Genomic DNA, 18,675 nt, shown 5'->3' on the forward strand with positions numbered 1-18,675 from the left:
CCCTGTTCATCATCAGATATGGACAATGTCAGCCGTTATAAAATATTTGTTTTAATCATCTTCGGGATTTCTTAATGATTATTTAATATATAAGAAAAAGTCATGGAAATCTGTCACTTAGGGCAGGCGCTTTGAAACATTTTTTTTTTTCATGATCCTCGGTAAGGAATGCATTTCATTGCAATCCAAATTTTTTTTTTTATTATTTCACTTTTTGAATGTTAGTTGTGAGCCACTAATTTATTTTCACAGTCTACTAATGGGTCATGACCCACTGTTTGGAAAACACTGTCTGAACTGAAGTACTGGAACAGCAAGGGAGAGGGAAAATTTTTGTGGGGTGATTGGGGGAGAAGTTTGAAAGAAGGAATATGATAGCCTTGCCCAAGTGCAAAAGTTCCTTGATGTTATTTATTTCATCTTTAAGATTTATCCAGCATTGTCAATAGACACCAAACAAGACCATTTGTTTTTTATAAAAGGTTTTAAATCTCCCAGTATAATAAAACAGATGCTCCAGGGACACATGCTGTGTTATCCTGGGGCTACTCCTGCTAAGAATATGCGCACTGCAGTCTGCAAAGCAGACTGTCTTGGTTGATAAATTTACCCCTAGATAGTATGTGAATTTACCACAGGCTCAGGGCCTTTTGACTGTCCGACAATCATTCAGCACAGGTCACGTGGATGATATCACTGAGAAGACCAGACACATCCCTTTAGTCAGTGAACGCACGTCTGAGTGTGGGCCCTTTGCCTTTGCCTTTCTCAAGCACCCCTGGCCTGATGGCAGAAAGGTACAGCCTATTGATGACTCAGACCCTCATTAGCCCACACCACACAAGGAGCCTCCAGGCAGTCGCTATGGCTGGAAGGGCACAGGCAATGCTAACGAGGTCACCCTGCAATGGGCTAAGAAAGTTGGTCATGATGAACCAGATGATGAATGTGGAGCCATGGAATTAATCATTTTGAAGAAAGAACATGTTAATTCTTTTTTCTCATGCAGTTGACCTGATAGCAGCTTGCATTATCCTTCCCTTGAATTAGCCATCACCGAGATCACAGAGAGCCAGCAGGCAAATGAAGGAAAAAAGTAAATAAACTAAGGGAGGGAGAACACTTGCCATTTTTTAGGCACTTTTTCTTACCAAAAAAAAAAAAAAAAAAAATTCTAGCAGCTGTTTGAGATTCAAAGATGAGATGAACTGATATAGGTGCTATGTTTTCTCAAATAGGAACTCTCTGAAAGCTCAAACTTTTCCTCTATGCAATGACACCCAGAAATTTGGTTTTAGGTATATGCATGTTAAAACAAAAACATAAAACCTACCTTCTTAGAAACCCAAGAAAGATCTCCTTGATTGAACTATAGCTATAGCTAGTTACAGATACAGTTATATATTGATAGAAATAAGCAATGAGAATTAAGTAAAAAACTTTGTTTCACAAACCAAAAGTGGAAGATTGCTGCAATAAACCATTAAGATATGAGTATAAAATTTGTCTCTCTTTTTTTCTTCTACTATGCTGGCTATTATTCCCAGCCATAAACCAGGTCTTATAACTAAGGTAGATTTCAGCGGAATGCCTTAATGTAGTAATAAAAAGAATCCTGCAATTTGAAAAGCTGAGCTCCTTCTGTTTAAAAGAACAAAGGGTTTTATTTCTTTCATCATCAAAAGAATGAAGTACACGTGTGCAAATCTGGATTTTCAGGAACTTGAACATTGTGTTTCTCTAGCTGAGGACAGTAATGAATTCCAAGTTGAAGAAATTATTTCAGGCAGAAGTAGCCACCGCAATAATATTTAATTATCCCCAAGGGGAAAAAAAATAAGTTGGCTGCAGAATTTGAACATAAAGTTGTAAAATAGTGGGACATGAATTTTGTTGCCTTCTGTGACATTTCTGTCTGCCAGACATGTTAAATCCTGAATTTGAAATGTAAAATTGAAAATGTTTCATCAGAGAGTGTTTTTTTTTTAATATGAAAAATTTAAAAGTCAAATTAGATAGCAAAACTATCTGTTAAAAGATTTAAAAGATTATTGGATGACATATAAGTATGCTGTTGGATGATTCAAGAAGATAGTGAGAGGACGTGAAGATACCGAAGCTTATAAAATGCTAGTTTATTTCTTTCAGGCAACATGTATACAGATATGGAGAGGAAAAGGCTATCATTTTTGCCTTTTCATCCCAATTGCCTTCCTGTACAGGGACTACCCTCTGACTGAAAAGCCTGATAGCCATTACCAGTCACCTACTAATATCTAGAAAGCAACTGAACCTCTACAGATTACTGATGTGTGGTACAGTCGGGTTTGAAGCCAATTATCAGGAACATTAGCATATACTAGAAATCACCATGCAAATTTTTTAAAGTATGTACTTTTTACTTTTATATAGCATCTTCTGATACATTCACTCATTTTATCCCCACAAAAATGTAAAGCAAAAAATATCATTCCCATACTTTAAATGAAAAAATGAGATTCCAAGTTGTACTGCTCTCCAGGCTAGGTGCAACCCCCTTTTATAAATTTCCAAAAAAAAAAAAAAAAAAAAAAACCTGAACATTTCCTTGCAGCACTACCACAGTCATAATTAATTAAAAATGTCTCTCTGCCTGGACTATAAACTTCCTGGGAGCAAAGACCTTGTCCTTCTTGCTTATCATTAAATTTTGAGCACCTAGCACAAGACCTGAAACAGAAGGGGTGCTCAAAAAAGTTTTCACAATTGGGTGAATGCATGACTAACATTGTCCCAAGTCCCACTAGAAATGATGGACAGAATCAAGATTTGGACCTTTATCTTTACCGTAAATCCCTTCTCCCTCCCACTCTATCAGTGGGAGGATAAACATAATGTGTCTTCATAGCAGCCTCTGGATAACTAAATGGAAGACAGCCTGCATGGGAAGATACAATTAAAGGGGATCTTCTCACACGCAAAGTCACCAGAGATCCCAGATTCTAGAACCAGACTGCCTGAATAGAAATCCTGATTCTGGTAGGTACTCACTTCGTGACTTTAGCAGGAACTAGTTGTTCTTTTCCTTATTATTCCAATCTGAAAAGTGGGGATAGTAATAGTACCTACCTCATAGAGTTGTGAGGGTCATATCAATATTCTTATAACACTTAGAACAGTGTCTTCCTATGGTAAGCACTATCTATGTGTGAGCTACTACTACTATTACTACTACTATACTGCTATTACTACTTCTATGACTACTACTATTACCACTATTACCAATACTGCCACCACTACTACTACTGCTAAAATATCATTACTACTACCACTTCTACTACAACTACTGCAACCACTACTAAACTGCCACTACCTCTATCACAACTATTGTCACTACCACTACGACCATTACTAGTACTACTATTACCACTATCACTGCTACTACCACCACCACCACCACTACTACTACCACCACTATTACTACTACTATTACTATTACTACGACTATTAGTATTATTAAAGCAAATCTTTCAATTATTCTCAAAATACACCTTGATTCATCTTGGTCTGGGTAAGACCTAAACTCTTAAATGTGAAATATTCTTAAATGAGCAATATTTCTCAAACTATCTTTCTGAATATTCAGTTTCTTGACTTCAGCGTGCCAGGTAGAGCTTTCAGAGCTGCATCTGTATTGTTCCCTAAATCCCAAGAGTAGCAGAGGCAGGAGAAGAACAGAGCCAGGTACATTTGTACCAAACAGTGAATGGAACGCTCTCTGGATTCTAACTTATCTCTTAATCTCTCTGAGCGCTACCAATTTGGACCTTCTGGTTCTGGCGGGCTTCCTGAGACCTGACCAACAAAGAGCTGTCCTTGTTAGTCACACGGACCATGTGCATTTTGCAGCTTCTGTTTTCACTAAATCACAGAAAACAGGGAGACGCAGCACCCTCACAGGGAGGACATGAAAGGTGTCAACTAGGAGAGTGTCCTGGATTGGAATCCAGACTCCTCCAATTACCATTTCTTTAATCTTAGGTGAGTCTCTTAACTTCTTTCAGTTTTGGTTTTCTGATCTATAAAACCATTTGATTTAATATGTACCTCATGGAATTGCAAACATTTGATTAGTTAATTAAGCTATTTGAAAGCCCATTGCAAGATGTCTGGTCTTTAATAAACTTGGTGAATTTAAATTTGACCTAAATCCTTTGGTAGCCAGCCTCCAGAAAGTTCCTCATTTGACCTTTGGTAGCACATCTAAAAGAAAAACATTCTATGCTGCCCACAATCATGCCCACATTTACCAGGGTGGATTTGGATATTTACATTTTCATTCCATTTAATCCCTTTTCCAAAGAGACCTGCCCACTCCACACTCCTCCTCTTCTTCTTACCTCCCTTCTTCTAAATTTATAGCTTCATCTAGCCCTGCTGTGCACATCTGTGTTCAGCCAAAATCTCAAGCCTTCCTCATCTTGCCCCCATCCCTCATTAGCCCTCTAATTCTTCTTTTCTTTGCTCCTGTAGGATAACTTTGCTCTATCATAAACAAACTTCATTATCTAGGCACCATGGGAAATGTCAAAGTAAATTGTACAGCTGCTGCCTACTACAGTCGTCTAAGCCTTTTTTATTCTCTTCAATCCCTGATCTCACAATTCCCAGGCTTGGCACATAACTGTATCTCTTACTCTGCTGTATGATATATGATTGTGTCTATGTACTTTTCCACAAACACATTTTAGCTCTTTCAAAAGTGAAAAACATTTTTTTTCTTAACTATCAAACTGTACCTTGAAAACATTGTACAATACTTTTAACTATGATTTTTTTCCTATTAAAAAGCTAGTGGTAATAGTTGAATGTTATAGTTAAATCTGTAAAAACTGAATGTGCAGGTGAAAGATGAAATAGTAAGCAGTCTTTGGCATTACTCATGGAGCTCTTTTACTAAGATTTAGAATGAGAATGGACTTTTCCTCTGATGAAAGCCAATATATTTTCTTCTTTTAGCTACAAAAAACAGTGGCCTGCTTTAGCTAGTTAAATAACTTTAGAGAAAAAAAAAAAGTTTTTTTTCAAAGTGTATAGTTTAATATCATCAGATGACATGTGGGTGTCAAGACAGAACTAAATGATAAATAATGTATTAATCCACCTCTTGGAAACTGTTATGTGATTTTGATGTCCCACAAAACTGAAATTATAATCTCTGATAGCCTGAGATATTGTCTTCTTGGAGTTACTAACAATAAGGTTTGGTTTTATATAAAGCTATTCATGCAGGTCATATTCCTTTATTTCAACTTTTCTCATGAAGAAATCTTCTCAATTCTTTTTTCTCACATGTGAAGAAATATGTACTGTTATTTAATACATACTGAAAGTATGTGGTGTTTTGGGTCCTGAGCAGACAAGTGTAATACATGACATTCCCTACACTGTAAGTGCTGGCGTGCTAAAATTATCTTTAGCACTGCAAATGCTGAATATTATATCAAGTTTAAACTTGGTATCCAGCATAACTGGTCTCTCTCCACTCCAGGATCATTGCTGATATTGCTCCCAGAGCTGTCTTTAAAAATCAAAGATCATATCACCATGTCACTTAAAATCTTTTATTAACACCAATAGTGTAAAGCGTATATCCATCAGCACGCTACTCACAACGCTTCCTAAGCACCTGCTGGCCTACCTACCCTTCCAGTTTCCTCTCCTACCACCCCCTGGTTTGAATGTGATGGCTCAGACAAACCAAACTATTTACATTTCCCTGAACACACCTTGTCCATTGGTTTCTATGCCTTTTCATCGTGGCTCTGTAATGTTTTTCCTCTTGATCATACACCCACTACCACCTACCTCCTTCTGACAGTACTCAACTGTCCTTTAATTAAAGAACAGTTTTTACCTTGAAGAGAAGGACCTCTTCTCTGAATATTTTTCTGATCTTTAATTCTTGAGTTGATGATGTCCTTCCCTTCCCTCTCTCCTTCATGCTACCATAATGATTTAGAGCTTTGTATGTACCTCTACTATAGCACTTCACACATTGTACTTTAATTAATAGTCGACTCCACTCCTTAACTTGTCTCCTAAGTTTGAAAAGTGCTTATTCATCATTGTCTCTTCAGTGAGAGACCAACCAGCACTGAGAAGTCACTTACAAACTAGTTGATGAATTAATGGTCTATATTTTTACCATCAAGGCTAAGATATTAGAAGTATTTTTACAAAATAGAAGCTGGAGCAACCTGACATATAAAACAACAAATGAACAAAAGCAAATGCTCCAAGAACAACTAACTTCTTCAATTAAATATCTGTTTTCACTAGGAATTATATTTAAGCTTTATGAATGTTTGAAAAAATAACTTATTTTATATTTAAATTAATTTTAATATTTAGCAAGTTTTCAAGAACACTATGTGTCAAAGATTTATCAAAAAATTATTAAAAATAAAGACTTCAAGAGCAAAATCATAATCCATTAGAAGCCTATCAGTATATTATATATCATATGTAAATGTGCAACACACTTTAGCAAGAGGAACTAATGTATTACATTCATGAAAGCGTAGAATTGATCTCCAACAAAGAATAATAATATAAAAAGCCAGAAACAAATTGTTTAAGGTAGGTAGACCAGTTGTTTGTTAGTTATTATTGACTTTTCACTAAGTGTGGAGCCAAGTGCTTTTATATATAGGAACCATTAGAATATTATGTCTATGAGCTTAGACTATGAAGTCAGCCTTCCTGGGTTAAAAGTACAGCTCTGTCGTTTCTATAGGTTTGAAATCTTGGATAGGGTAATTAACCATTCATGTCTCAATTTCCTCATCAGTAAAACAGAGTTAAAAATAGTACCTACTTCACAGGATTAACGTGAGAATTAAACTGGAAACCCAGCTAAAGAACTTAGCAAGCAATTTTCAATAAATGTAAGCTGTTATTATAATTTGCCTAGTTAAAAAAAATATATGATGAGTTTACTTAGGCAAAGGAAGATACAGAATGGCTCAATAGCCCCCAAATGTATTATAATGCAATAGAGTCAACATATTTAAACCATGGATTTTCAGAACCTGGTTAAAATTTTAGTTCTTAAAGAGGGCTGAAAGGAAAGGAATAGAATTCTTCTACAGTCCTAGAACGACCTTGTTAATTGCATCCATGAAATAGAGGAGGAACCACAATGAGCAGCTATTTAGTGAGTGTAGGACAGCAGCCTGATGCTGCAATACCTCTAGTGTTAGTTGGTCCTTCCTGAGTGCTTTTCTCCTGCTATACAGTAAAAGGGGGTGGCGTGGGAGAAATGGAAGAGGCAGAGGGTGAGCAAATGGGTAAAAATGGTCAAAAGATACAAAATTCCAATTATAAAATAAATAATTACTGGAGATGTAATGTATAGCCTGGTGACTAGAGTTAATAATACTGTTATATATTTGAAAGTCACTATGAGAGTAAATCTGAAATGTTCTAATCACATGAAAAAAAATTGAAGCTATGTGATGAGAGATGTTAACACTAGGCTTATTGCGGTGATCATTTCCCAATATATACAAAAATCATTGTATTATATATCTGAAATTAATATGTTACATGTCAATTATATTTCAATTCAGTTCATGAAAGACAAGAACTAGAAGGAAATTAGATTTCTAATAACATTATCAGTAACAAACAGAAAATATTTGTTTGTTGCAGATATCATGTGAGATTCTTCCAAAATATTAAAAAATTCAGGGGTCTTAGGCATATTTCATTTTTCCTTTTAGTTTTGTTTGTTTGTTTGTCTGTTTAATAACAAGAATTGGAGAATTCTGCTTTTACATATGTTTGACAATTTTTATAATATTTTTAAGTTAGGGTAAAATGTAAATTAGCACCACAACAGATTTTCTTTTTGTTATAAAAATATTTCTACTTCTGGACTTTGCTTGAAGTCGGATAGAATAGCTGAAATTTAATTTTTTTAATGTAAAATCTACCTTTCTGGTTTTTTTTGCTTACATAATAGCTCTTTTTATTTTTGTTTTATTTTGAAAGCTAGTTCTTACACTTCAGTCAGTTTTCCTTTATCTACTTATTACTTATATCTCTTGCCAATTTTATTATTGTTGTTGCTGCTACTCTTGTGAAAATGGCACCCTCCACATCTAACAACTACCATCCTGGGAGTTGGTTCTGGAAAGGCCTCGCTACCGCTGCAGACCAGTTCTAGAGGTTTTGATGCTAGTGGTGTGGGACAGGTTACTTCTCACCCTGTTTTTTCTAGAGGAACTAAAAGACAGTCTTAAGCTCTCTCTTCCCTAAGAACAGGAGGTGGTGAAATTTGAAGCCCTACCAAGTGGTTAATGGCAGATCTAAAAAATAAGGCCTAGTAGCAAACAGCAAATTAAGAGTCTCTGGCAGGGCTCCAGGAGCAAAAACAAGAAAATCCAGAAAAAGAAAAATCTGAGCAACAATAATCAGAAATGAGTGAGTGGAAAAAGACAGAAGGTATCAATTGCACAATGATTTATGATCTTTCCTTTGTACATTTTTTCTCATGAGGGTGCTTGAATTTCTTGATTTCACTGGCTTGCTACCATAGTTAACTAGAAACCATTTCCGAGCTTTTCCTAAGGGTTCCTTAATTCCCTGGACACATTCAAGTTAAAATAAAACAAAATTACAACAAAAACCAAAAACCCAATAAAAAAAATGAATGAAAATTTCTTTGGACAGTGGATTAGAGAATTAACTCTGTTTACACACTTGTCTTAATAAACAGAGAAAGAGTGCAATTTAAATAAAAATGTAATGGTTGAATGAGCCATGCATAGGGAATCCAGTGGGCAGAGAAAAAAAAATTTTTTTTTCTATAACTGCTCAAATCTTTCTTCTGAATTTTAACCCCACTGGCAGATGAGGAGTCAGATTTTAAATTTACCAAATGATATCCCAATATGTTTCCATTTAAATAATCTCTGTTGATTGACTCACTGTATTTCAGGTGATTCCTCAGTCTTTCAGATTTTTCTTTTCTTCTCTTACTCATCCTCAAGATGTCATCTGTGTACCGGGAAGTGACAGTTCAATTTGATAGACATAGTGAGGCAACCTCTAATCTACAGACTGTCAGAAGGTCTTCACTGGTTCCTGCAATACGGTTGCTAATCTGGTGTAGCAGATTAGCAACTGCATTGCAGTTGCTAATGGACTATTATCAATTGAGATAAACTTGGTTCCTCCTGGCTTATAATTTAGAACACATATCTAAGTTCTGAGTTTTCAGCATCCAGAAGCAAAGTCCCTGCATTCTGCAGCCTCATTGTTCCAACTCCAGAATTTAGCTAATCTACCGTACTCTCAAGATTTCTATGTTGACTCATCAGGACATGTGGGAATATTTAAATTCTCTGCACAACTACTTAGGTTTTCAGCAAGCTAGTGAACTTTTTTCAAGCTTATCTATTGATTTGCCTCTCTCTACCACTATTGCGTTATTGCTCCCACTTCATGCTAAATGCAGTCCCGTACCATAAGCTGGTCTCTATCTAAAACACTGCAGCCAACCTCTCTCAGGTTATTCTGGTGAAGCAGTCCACAAATTTAGATACTTTAAAACCTTATACATCAAAATGAACTTACTGTGTTCTCTTGGTCAAAATTCTAGCCCAAGAGGGAGAATTGACACTAAGACTGAGATATAGATATCAGTTTTCTTTACTCTCTTTCTATTTTCCCTCTCCTCCCATATGCCATTGGAGTAGAAGGAGCAGAATTTCTCCTCATTTAAGTCTCTGGCATTAACTTTCCCTAAATCATAGTATCCTTCTTCCAAAGGGCTCTAAGCCTCACAGTCTAAATAGTAGAAGAGACACTATGCTTTAGAAGAAACTTTATAATCTAAAAGGGTAGGCCTTTAATATTGATGGTAGCTAAAAGATATTAGAAATAAATCCTTTGCTCATTACAAAGTCCTGCTTTCAAAATTCTGTCTTGCTAAGAACATTAAAACACTCCACATCTTAAGAGTAGAATATTTACTCCAACTTGTTTTTTGCATTCCTACAGAAACAATCCTAATTTTTTTCAGGGCAAACGAATCTTTTCCCTTTACGAATAATTTTAAAATAATGGTTCCATGTCTTAGAAGGCAAAAGAAAGAGAAGTCCCCACAACTTCTGGCTGTGAAAACCAGTGGAGACTGTGGCTAAAGGAGACAGAACGCTGCTGGAATGTCAGGCATTTCTCTTAAAGGGCCTACCTATAAACCTTCTGAGAGACTCACTCCTTCTGAGTTTCACCACTGGGGCGGTAGCTCAAAAGGTGCCTTGGACATAAGGGGAGCAACTGAATTTTCTGGCTTCAGGATGAGGTCTAGATGGGCAGCTTTCTCCTAGAGAGAAATCCTAGCAGAACCATCATTCCTTTGTTGTCCTCTCACCCAGTGTGCAGATGCAGGCAGGCACTTTATCTTAGTCTCCATAAACCTGGCTAATTCTGGTTGCCCCACCCTGATGATTCCCTGATACTTTGTCCCACCCTACTTTTGAGTCCACCCAGCTGCTTCCTGTGACTTTTCCACACAAATATCCTGTCTTGGCTCATACTACAGACTTTCTTAAAATTTCTCAAAGGTTCACAAACCCCAAACAAGCAGCATCTGGCTTCAGCATGTCCCGTGCTTCTTGCTAAGCAGCCCCAAGCCTGGCACTAGCAGCACCCAGACTCAGTTCAGAGCTTAGCCTCTTCCAGGCATCTTCAAGTCCAGTACAAGTGGCAATCATCTGCAGATCAGTTTGTGGCTCATATCAAGTGGCCCTGGGGAGGGCGTGGACAACAGCTGACCTTGGCTGTTAATAGAACCCCTCCCAAGAGGTCCCAGAACCAATACACCTGTTGGTGTGCTTCAGACCACACCAAACTACCCAACCACCTCTACAAAAGACGCACCCAAAGGATATACTGAGCAAGCACCAGAGCCCTGCTAAAAAAAATCCTGCTCCATAGGGTCGGTCCCTGCACAATAGCTCCTTCACTATAGTCACCAGCCAGTCCTCAATAGTAATCGACCCAAGGGTCAATCCCTACAACTGATGTGCAAACAGCAACCAAGGCTCAACTACATACAACAGGAGGGCAGGCACGCACAACCCACACAAAGGACACACCTGGAGTATCTGGCTCAGGTGACCAGGGAGACTACACCATTGGGCCCCACAGGGCACCTGCTACTCAAGGCCACTCTACTAAGACTGGGAGACATAGCAACTCTACCAAATATATAGAAACAAACACAGGGAGGTAGCCAAAATGGGGATACAAAGAAACATGACCCAAATGAACAGATAGAACAAAGCTCCAGAAAAGGAACTAAACAATACCAGATGCAGAGTGCAAAACACTAGTTATAAGAATGCTCAATAATTTCAGTGAGAACATCAACAAAGGGATAGAAAACATGAAAATGGAAATATAAAACACAATAAAAAACCAGTAAGAAATGAAAAATGCAATAATTGAAATAAAGAATACATTAGAGGGATTAGATAAAGCAGAGGATCAAATCAGAGATTTAGAAGATAAGGTAACAGAAAACACCCAATCAGAACAGCAATAGAAAAAAAAATCTAAAAATACGAAGATATTTTAAGGAGTATCTGAGATAATATCAAGTATACCAATATTTGCATCATTAGGTAGGAGAAGAGCGAAAGCAAGAAATTGAAAATCTACTTGAAGAAATAATGATGGAAAACGTCCCTAATCTGGCGAAGGAAATAGACATACAAGCCCAGGAAGTGCAGAGAGTCCCAAAGAAGATAAACCCAAAGAGGCCTACACCAAGACACGTCATAATTCAAATGCTAAAGTTCGAAGTAAAAGAAAGAATCTTAAAAGCAGCAAGAGAAAAGCAATTAATTTTCTGCAAGGGAGCTCCCCTAAGACTGTCAGCATATTTCTCAGCAGAAACTTTGCAGGCCAGAAGGGATTGGCACTTAATAGTCAATGTAATGAAAAACAAGGACCTACAACCAAGATTACTCTACCCAGCAAAGCTATCATTTAGAATCAAAAGACAGAGAGCTCCCCAGACAAGAAAAAATTAAAGAAGTTTATCCACCAAAACAGTATTATTAAAAAATGTTAAAGGTACTCCTTTAAGAAGAAAAAGAAGAAATCAAAAATATAAATAATAAAATGACAATAACTACATATCTAGCAACAATTAGTTTAAATGTAAATGAATTAAATGTTCCAATCAAAAGACATAGGGTTGCCCCTTGAGCAAATCATTTGCCTCACCAAGCCTCTATTTTCTCATCTTAAAAATGAATATGACAATATTTATATGATAAAATAGTTATGAAGATACATCAGGCATCACAATCTTAATATGTCTAAATTACATTCTTGATTTTCTACCTACAGAACTATTCCTCCTCCAATCTTTTCATCTAAATAAATGGCAGTTTCTTACGTTAAATGTTCGAGGCAAAAACATTCAAATCATCCTTGGCTCCACTCTTTCATATTACATACAATTCCTCAGAAAATCCTGTTACTCTGTTAAATATATGTAGAATTTGACCATTCCTCATCATCTTGGTCCAAGGAAAAGTGTTCTATTACTTCTCAATGTAGATAATAGTAAAGGCTACATCAGAATATCTCAGTGTTTTAACACCAAAAAAGTTTGTTTTGCCTTCTTGATCAATAGGCAGCTCTCATCTAAACAGTGGTTCCAGAATCTAACTTCTTTCATCTTGTGACTCTGTACTTCCAACATTGGCATCAAAGCTGGAGAAGCAAAAGAGCATGGAGGGATGCACGAGGGAGATTTTGTGAGCCAGACTTGAATGTGGCATTCATCACTTTTACTCATTTAACAGAAGTCAGTTATATGGTGATACCTAACTACAAAAGAGTCTATTTGTATGCCTAGGAGAAAGAGGAAATGGGTTTGGTAAAGAGCTAGGCAATCTCCATCATGCTCAACCTAGACATTAATTGCAAACATTTTCTAATCGGTTTTCCCATTTTCATCTTTGTGCTCTCACTGTTTTCTCAATCTATCAACTTAATGATCATTTTAAAACAATTCAGGTCATGTCCCTCCTTTGCTCAAAACCTTCCAATGACTTTTCATCTCTCTTGTTTATTCCAAAGTCCTTATGATTTTGAAGCTTTATATGATCTACCTTCCATTCACTTCCTTGGTTCATTTCTTTGCATTCTCCCCACTTACCCACTCCACTATAACCACACTGTTTGCCATACTTTCCCTTGAATATCTGTATTTCCACTTTTCTCTACCTGGAACACTCTTTCCCTTAGATATTATTATCAGGGATCGCTCTTGTACTACTTTGAGATCTATGTTCAAATGCCGGCTTATTAAACAGCCTTTGTTGAATAGCTTATCTGAGACTCTCAGCCTCCTCTCTCTCCATTCCCTTTTATATTGTACATATATGTATGTATGTTTCTATACTTAGTGTCTCTCTTCCAAGATATAATGTCCTCTCTCATGAGAGGAGACACACACTTCGTTTTATCTCCAGCACTTTGGTACTAAAACAATGCATGGAGCAGGGACTTACCATTTTATTACTGTTATTGTTGTTGTTATGATTATGATTACTATTATTATTATTGAAAAAGTGAATGATTGATCAAGTAAATGAATATTTAACACACAGCCTAGCAAAAGATAATCAATAAATAGTAACATTGTTACAATAGCAAGTTTTTCTCTTAGACTGAAAAAAACTGATTTTGAATTGAATGCAAAGAAATTAATCAAGGAAGTGAATAGTTCATTCACATTTGGGTTTTTATGATTTTTTTTTTTAAAAATATGTAAATACAAGATTATTTTATTCCTCATGCTCTTACCATCCTTATCGTGACTGTCTCTATTCTTTCAACTTTTGATCTTTACATCTTTGCTCCAATATACTAATGTCTTACACTTATAGAATGAGGTGGGAGGGAGATTATAGATAGAGAAAAAGTGAGGAGAATAATTTATAATTCAATACACTGCTAAAAGTGAAAAAGAAAGTTAAATGACCACGTATTGTGCTAAAAAAAAAAAAGCAGTAATATATAAAAATCACAACCAAATGTAACCATTTTTGCTGAGTAAGTGAATTCCAGTCAAAATAGTTTGTATGTTTAGTCAGGGCCTCAATTTCTTAAATTAAAGTAATGACAATTTCTATAACTGAAAATAAGATGAGATAAATATGACTCTTCTTTTTCTTTTACCTTATATTAAAAAAGCTCAAAGCATTTGCAAAACGCTTTTGTTAAGCATGGTGTTCTACCTGATATAGCTTGTATAAGGGGGAAAAAATTACACCTTGAGAATAGTCTAATCAAGGGCCAAAGGTGGTTCTAGAGGAGAAATTCTGAACTGTAAAAAAGGTATTAAGCTGTGACTTTCAATGAGCTCGGAAATGAGCTCTAACACTCCCTACGTCTTCGAGAAAGACACCTTGTATTCCTCCAGTAATTGGGATGTCAAAGGGTAATTCGAGGCTCTTCCAAAGGACTCAGTGACTGATTTTGTTAACTGCTAAATTAATTACTGGTGCATAATGAAAAATTATCAGATACCATTGATTTCTTGACAGGTAAAAAATGTTCTTAAGAAATTGTGACCTTAAGTCTTTTAATATTTATCTTACAACTTTCTTCAGAAATACAAAAATCTGTTCAAATCAGTGAGTTTTTTTATTTGTGGGTGGGGGTGAAGGAGCAGTTGAGAAGCCTTTTGCAAAGTCTACTATAATATTAATGAATATATATTATAAGGTAAGATGTGAATAACATTGATTTTCAAAACACTTTGAACCTACAACTTCTAGGGCTGAACACTTTCAAAGGAAGAGGCCATATGTTGAGAAACCACAATGACATTCTTCTATCACCTGTGGACCAGATATTCAGCTGCTCCATCAATTGTCCTCACATAGTAGCAACAGGAACTGCTTACCCACACTAAGTAGTCTTCTCCAGTTCTCCAACTAGATGAAGGTCAAGCTGCACCTAGGTCACAGCCAGGCTGAAATTGCATAGCACCATCTTAAGATGAAGTCAAGGGAGAGCAGTAACAGATATACAAGGAAGGGGTCGGGGGAGAAATCATAATCACCCAAAATGAATTCTGAGCATGAAGTGAATAAAGGTGCATTCCAGGGAGTTATTGATAATTTAGAGACAAAAGTCTAAAGCTGGAGTTGGGGGACAAGTTGGAAGGCAAACTTGGGTATAGTTGATTTGAAGCATCTGGAATCAGGGAGGATGCTGTCTTCGGAAAGACAGAAATTCCCTTGCCTGGGGATGATAAAGATGAGGAGAGGGAGGAGAGAAAGGGGAGAAAATGGGGGGAGTGGGCATGAACATATGGTGAACACAAGAACTTGCTAAATGTTTGCCTCCAAGTGTGGCTTTATGAGTCGCTTGCATCGGAATCCTCTGGGAAGCATGTTTCAAACACAGACTCCCAGGCCTCACCCTAGACCTCCTGAATCAAATTGCTAGAAGTTGAGCCTAGGAATTTAGACTTTTAATACACTTCCCAGGCACATTTAGGCACACTTACATTTGTATGCTAAGTTTTTTACCTGTATTGTTTTGTTTAAACCTCCAACAGCTCTACAATGCTGTGCTATTGTTATCCCCTCCCTAAATAGGAAACTGATTCAGAGAAGCTGACTGATCCATGGTAGAAGGTACATATGCAGCAAAGCCAGAATGCAAATTCAGACATTCTGATTCCAGATTCTCTGATTTTTAATCGCTATATCACCCTTAAACTTTTTCTGTAAAATAGCCAGATAGTCATTTAAGGTGTCGTGGGCTATATGACCAATTGCAACTACTTAACTCTGCCACAGACAATGTGTAAACAAGTGTGCTGTGGCTGGATGTTCCAACGAACTTTTCAAAAACAGGTGTAGGTCTAATAGTACCTGCTCTTGACTCAAGATCTCTTTTCAAAGTGTAGTGTTCAGAGCAGCAGCATCCTGGAGGCTTGTTAGAAATACAGAATCTTGGCCTGCTCCAGACTTGCTGAATTATAATCTGTATTTAACAAAATCCCCATCTGATTTTTATGCACAGTAAAGTAGAAGAAACTACTTAGAGGACATTTTCAAAGAACTTCCCCCATACACTTTATTGCATTTACTGTCCTCCTTTACGTGTATGAACTGTTTCTAATAGTAAGTGTACTGACTGCTTCCAAAAAAAGTTTAAAAATAAAAAATAAAAACAATTTTTTAATCAGGAAAAAACTCTTTCAACTAAACTCTAATCAATTATTCATTACTTCTCATATGGTCTTTATTCTTTGCAGCACATAGTCAGTTTTCATCTCCAAAAAGTGGGAAAAGAGTGGGAATGGGATTATTATTTAACTTTTTATTTGGTATAAACTTAGAGAAAAGTTTTATGGATATTATAGAGTACTCCCCTGTTCTCAGATTAATCAATTTTTACATTTTGATATTATTTGCTTCATTATTGTATCTCTGTCTAGAAAGATGGATAGATAGGTAAGTTGGTAGATAGATAGATGGATAGATAGATAGATAATAGATAGACATTTCTTTCTTTCTCAAAATCATTTAATAGTAGATTACAGAAATCATGTCCTTTTATCCCTAAATATTTCAGTATGGATTTCTTAAGAATAAGATAATTTTTTATACACAGTACAGTTTTCAAAATCAGGAAATTTAATATTAATATACCACTATTATCTAATTTACAGTATATTTTCAAATTTTATCAATTGTCCTATGTAGTGTCATTTGTTATATTTAGTTGTCATGTCTCTTTATTCTCCTTTAAACTGGAAAAGTTTCTCAGTCTTTGTGTTTATGGACCTTGATAGTTTTTGAAGAGCACATGCCAGTTATTTTCTGGAATGCCCTTCAATTTGAATTTATCTGATATTTCTTCATAATTAAAATATGTTATGCATTTTTGGCAGGAATACCACTAAAGTGCCATTGTGTTCTTGGTGCATCATATTAGGAGGCATGTGATAACACTTTGTCCCAATGTTGGTAATATTAGCTTTCATCACTTAATTAAGGTAGTGTCTGCCAGGTTTATCTACTGTAGAGTTACTATTTTTCACTTTGTAATTAATAAGTAATTTATGGGGAGATAATTTGAAAGTATGTAAGTATTCTATTCTTCATCAAATTTTACGACTATTTAGCATTTATTGATGATTTTCTAACTTTATCATTCTCTCTATATGTGGTAGTTGGCATTCTACTGTAAGTAAGAGCTGCCCCTTCTTTCCCATTTGTTTATTCATCTATTAGCTTATATCATTACGGACTCAGATTCTCTGAGATAATATTTGCGTCAATCAAGGTGATCTTAATGCACACTGAAGTTTGAGAACCACTCTTTGAATAAAGAGAGTAAAACCCAAGGAGATTACTTACCTTACCCAAGGTCAGAGAATTAGTGAAGACTAAAACCTTCTCTCTAAACCTAGTATTTTTTTCATATCAGTAATCCTCCAACCTGGAGAGCCAACACCTACTGGATCATCTAAAGGTGAATCACCTGGGAAACGTGTTAAAATGCTGTTTCCGGGTCTCACCTCCAGAGAGTGTGATTCATATGTCTTATATAAGGCCTTGAAAGTTGTACTGGGGGAAAAAAAATCAAAATAACAAGAGGTACTTTCTATCTACTCATGTCAGTACTTTTTTAGAAGAAAAATAGCTACTATGATATATCTTTGATTCTAAGATAAGGAATTTAAGAGGCACCATCAATTTAAAAATGACCTGTAAATGTAAAATTATTTGGGGGAAAAAGTGTTTAGAAGTATAGTAAAGGATCTCAGGATGAAATAAACCCAGATTTATGTGGACCCTAAATCAAATGGCTGGTGTCTACAGCCATGCTTCCCTGAACTTACCTGATCTTGTCTGATCTTGGAAGTTAAGCATGGTCAGACCTGGTTAATACTTCAATGGGAGACCACCTTGGAATACCAGGTGCTGTATTCATTTAAAAAATGAATAGATAAACAAATAAGTGGCAGAAATGATTCCGGAGATATAGATATTCAGACAGATAATAGAGACAGATATAGAAATTAGTGTATGCTGCCACAAGCCAAGGAAAACCTTCAGCCACCAAATGCAATAATAGGAAAAGAAGAATCCTCCCTTCAAGTCTTTGGAGAGAGTGTGGCTGTGCCAATGACTTGATTTTGGACTTCTGGCCTTCAGAACTGCTAGAGAGTAAATTTCTGGTTTTAAGACACCAAATTTGTGGTTATCTGTTGTTGCAGCCCTAAGAAACTAAAACACCACCAGCCTAAGAGAAAGAGAGACTTTAATTCCTATTATATGCATGTTTATTTTTGTTGTCGTTGTTATTTGATTACAGATGATAGAAATATGGTTTACACTAACAGCAAAGGGTATTTATTTATTCATGGGAAGGAGATTGAGGTATCTGAATTAATCAAATAAGAGCTGACCAGTCACACCGTGCATCTATTATTTCTCTCTCCTATGCTTCTCTCTGCATAATGGCATGCTCTACATCGTAGGGACCAAGGCCAATTATATTCCCCAAGTTTCACATCTGGAAGGTCCCACTGGCAACAAGAACCTGATTCCCCTCAATTCAATTTGTAAATTC

General features: G+C 36.2%; 1 pseudogene; it reads left to right on the forward strand.

Moving 5' to 3' along the window:
- The first annotated feature begins 17,913 nt into the window (after positions 1 to 17,913).
- Positions 17,914 to 18,032, forward strand: LOC118614051 (annotated as a pseudogene).
- Positions 18,033 to 18,675: the final 643 nt, after the last annotated feature.

The sequence above is a fragment of the Rousettus aegyptiacus genome, unplaced genomic scaffold, assembly GCF_014176215.1.
Source record: "Rousettus aegyptiacus isolate mRouAeg1 unplaced genomic scaffold, mRouAeg1.p scaffold_m13_p_2, whole genome shotgun sequence".
Lineage (NCBI taxonomy): Eukaryota > Metazoa > Chordata > Mammalia > Chiroptera > Pteropodidae > Rousettus > Rousettus aegyptiacus.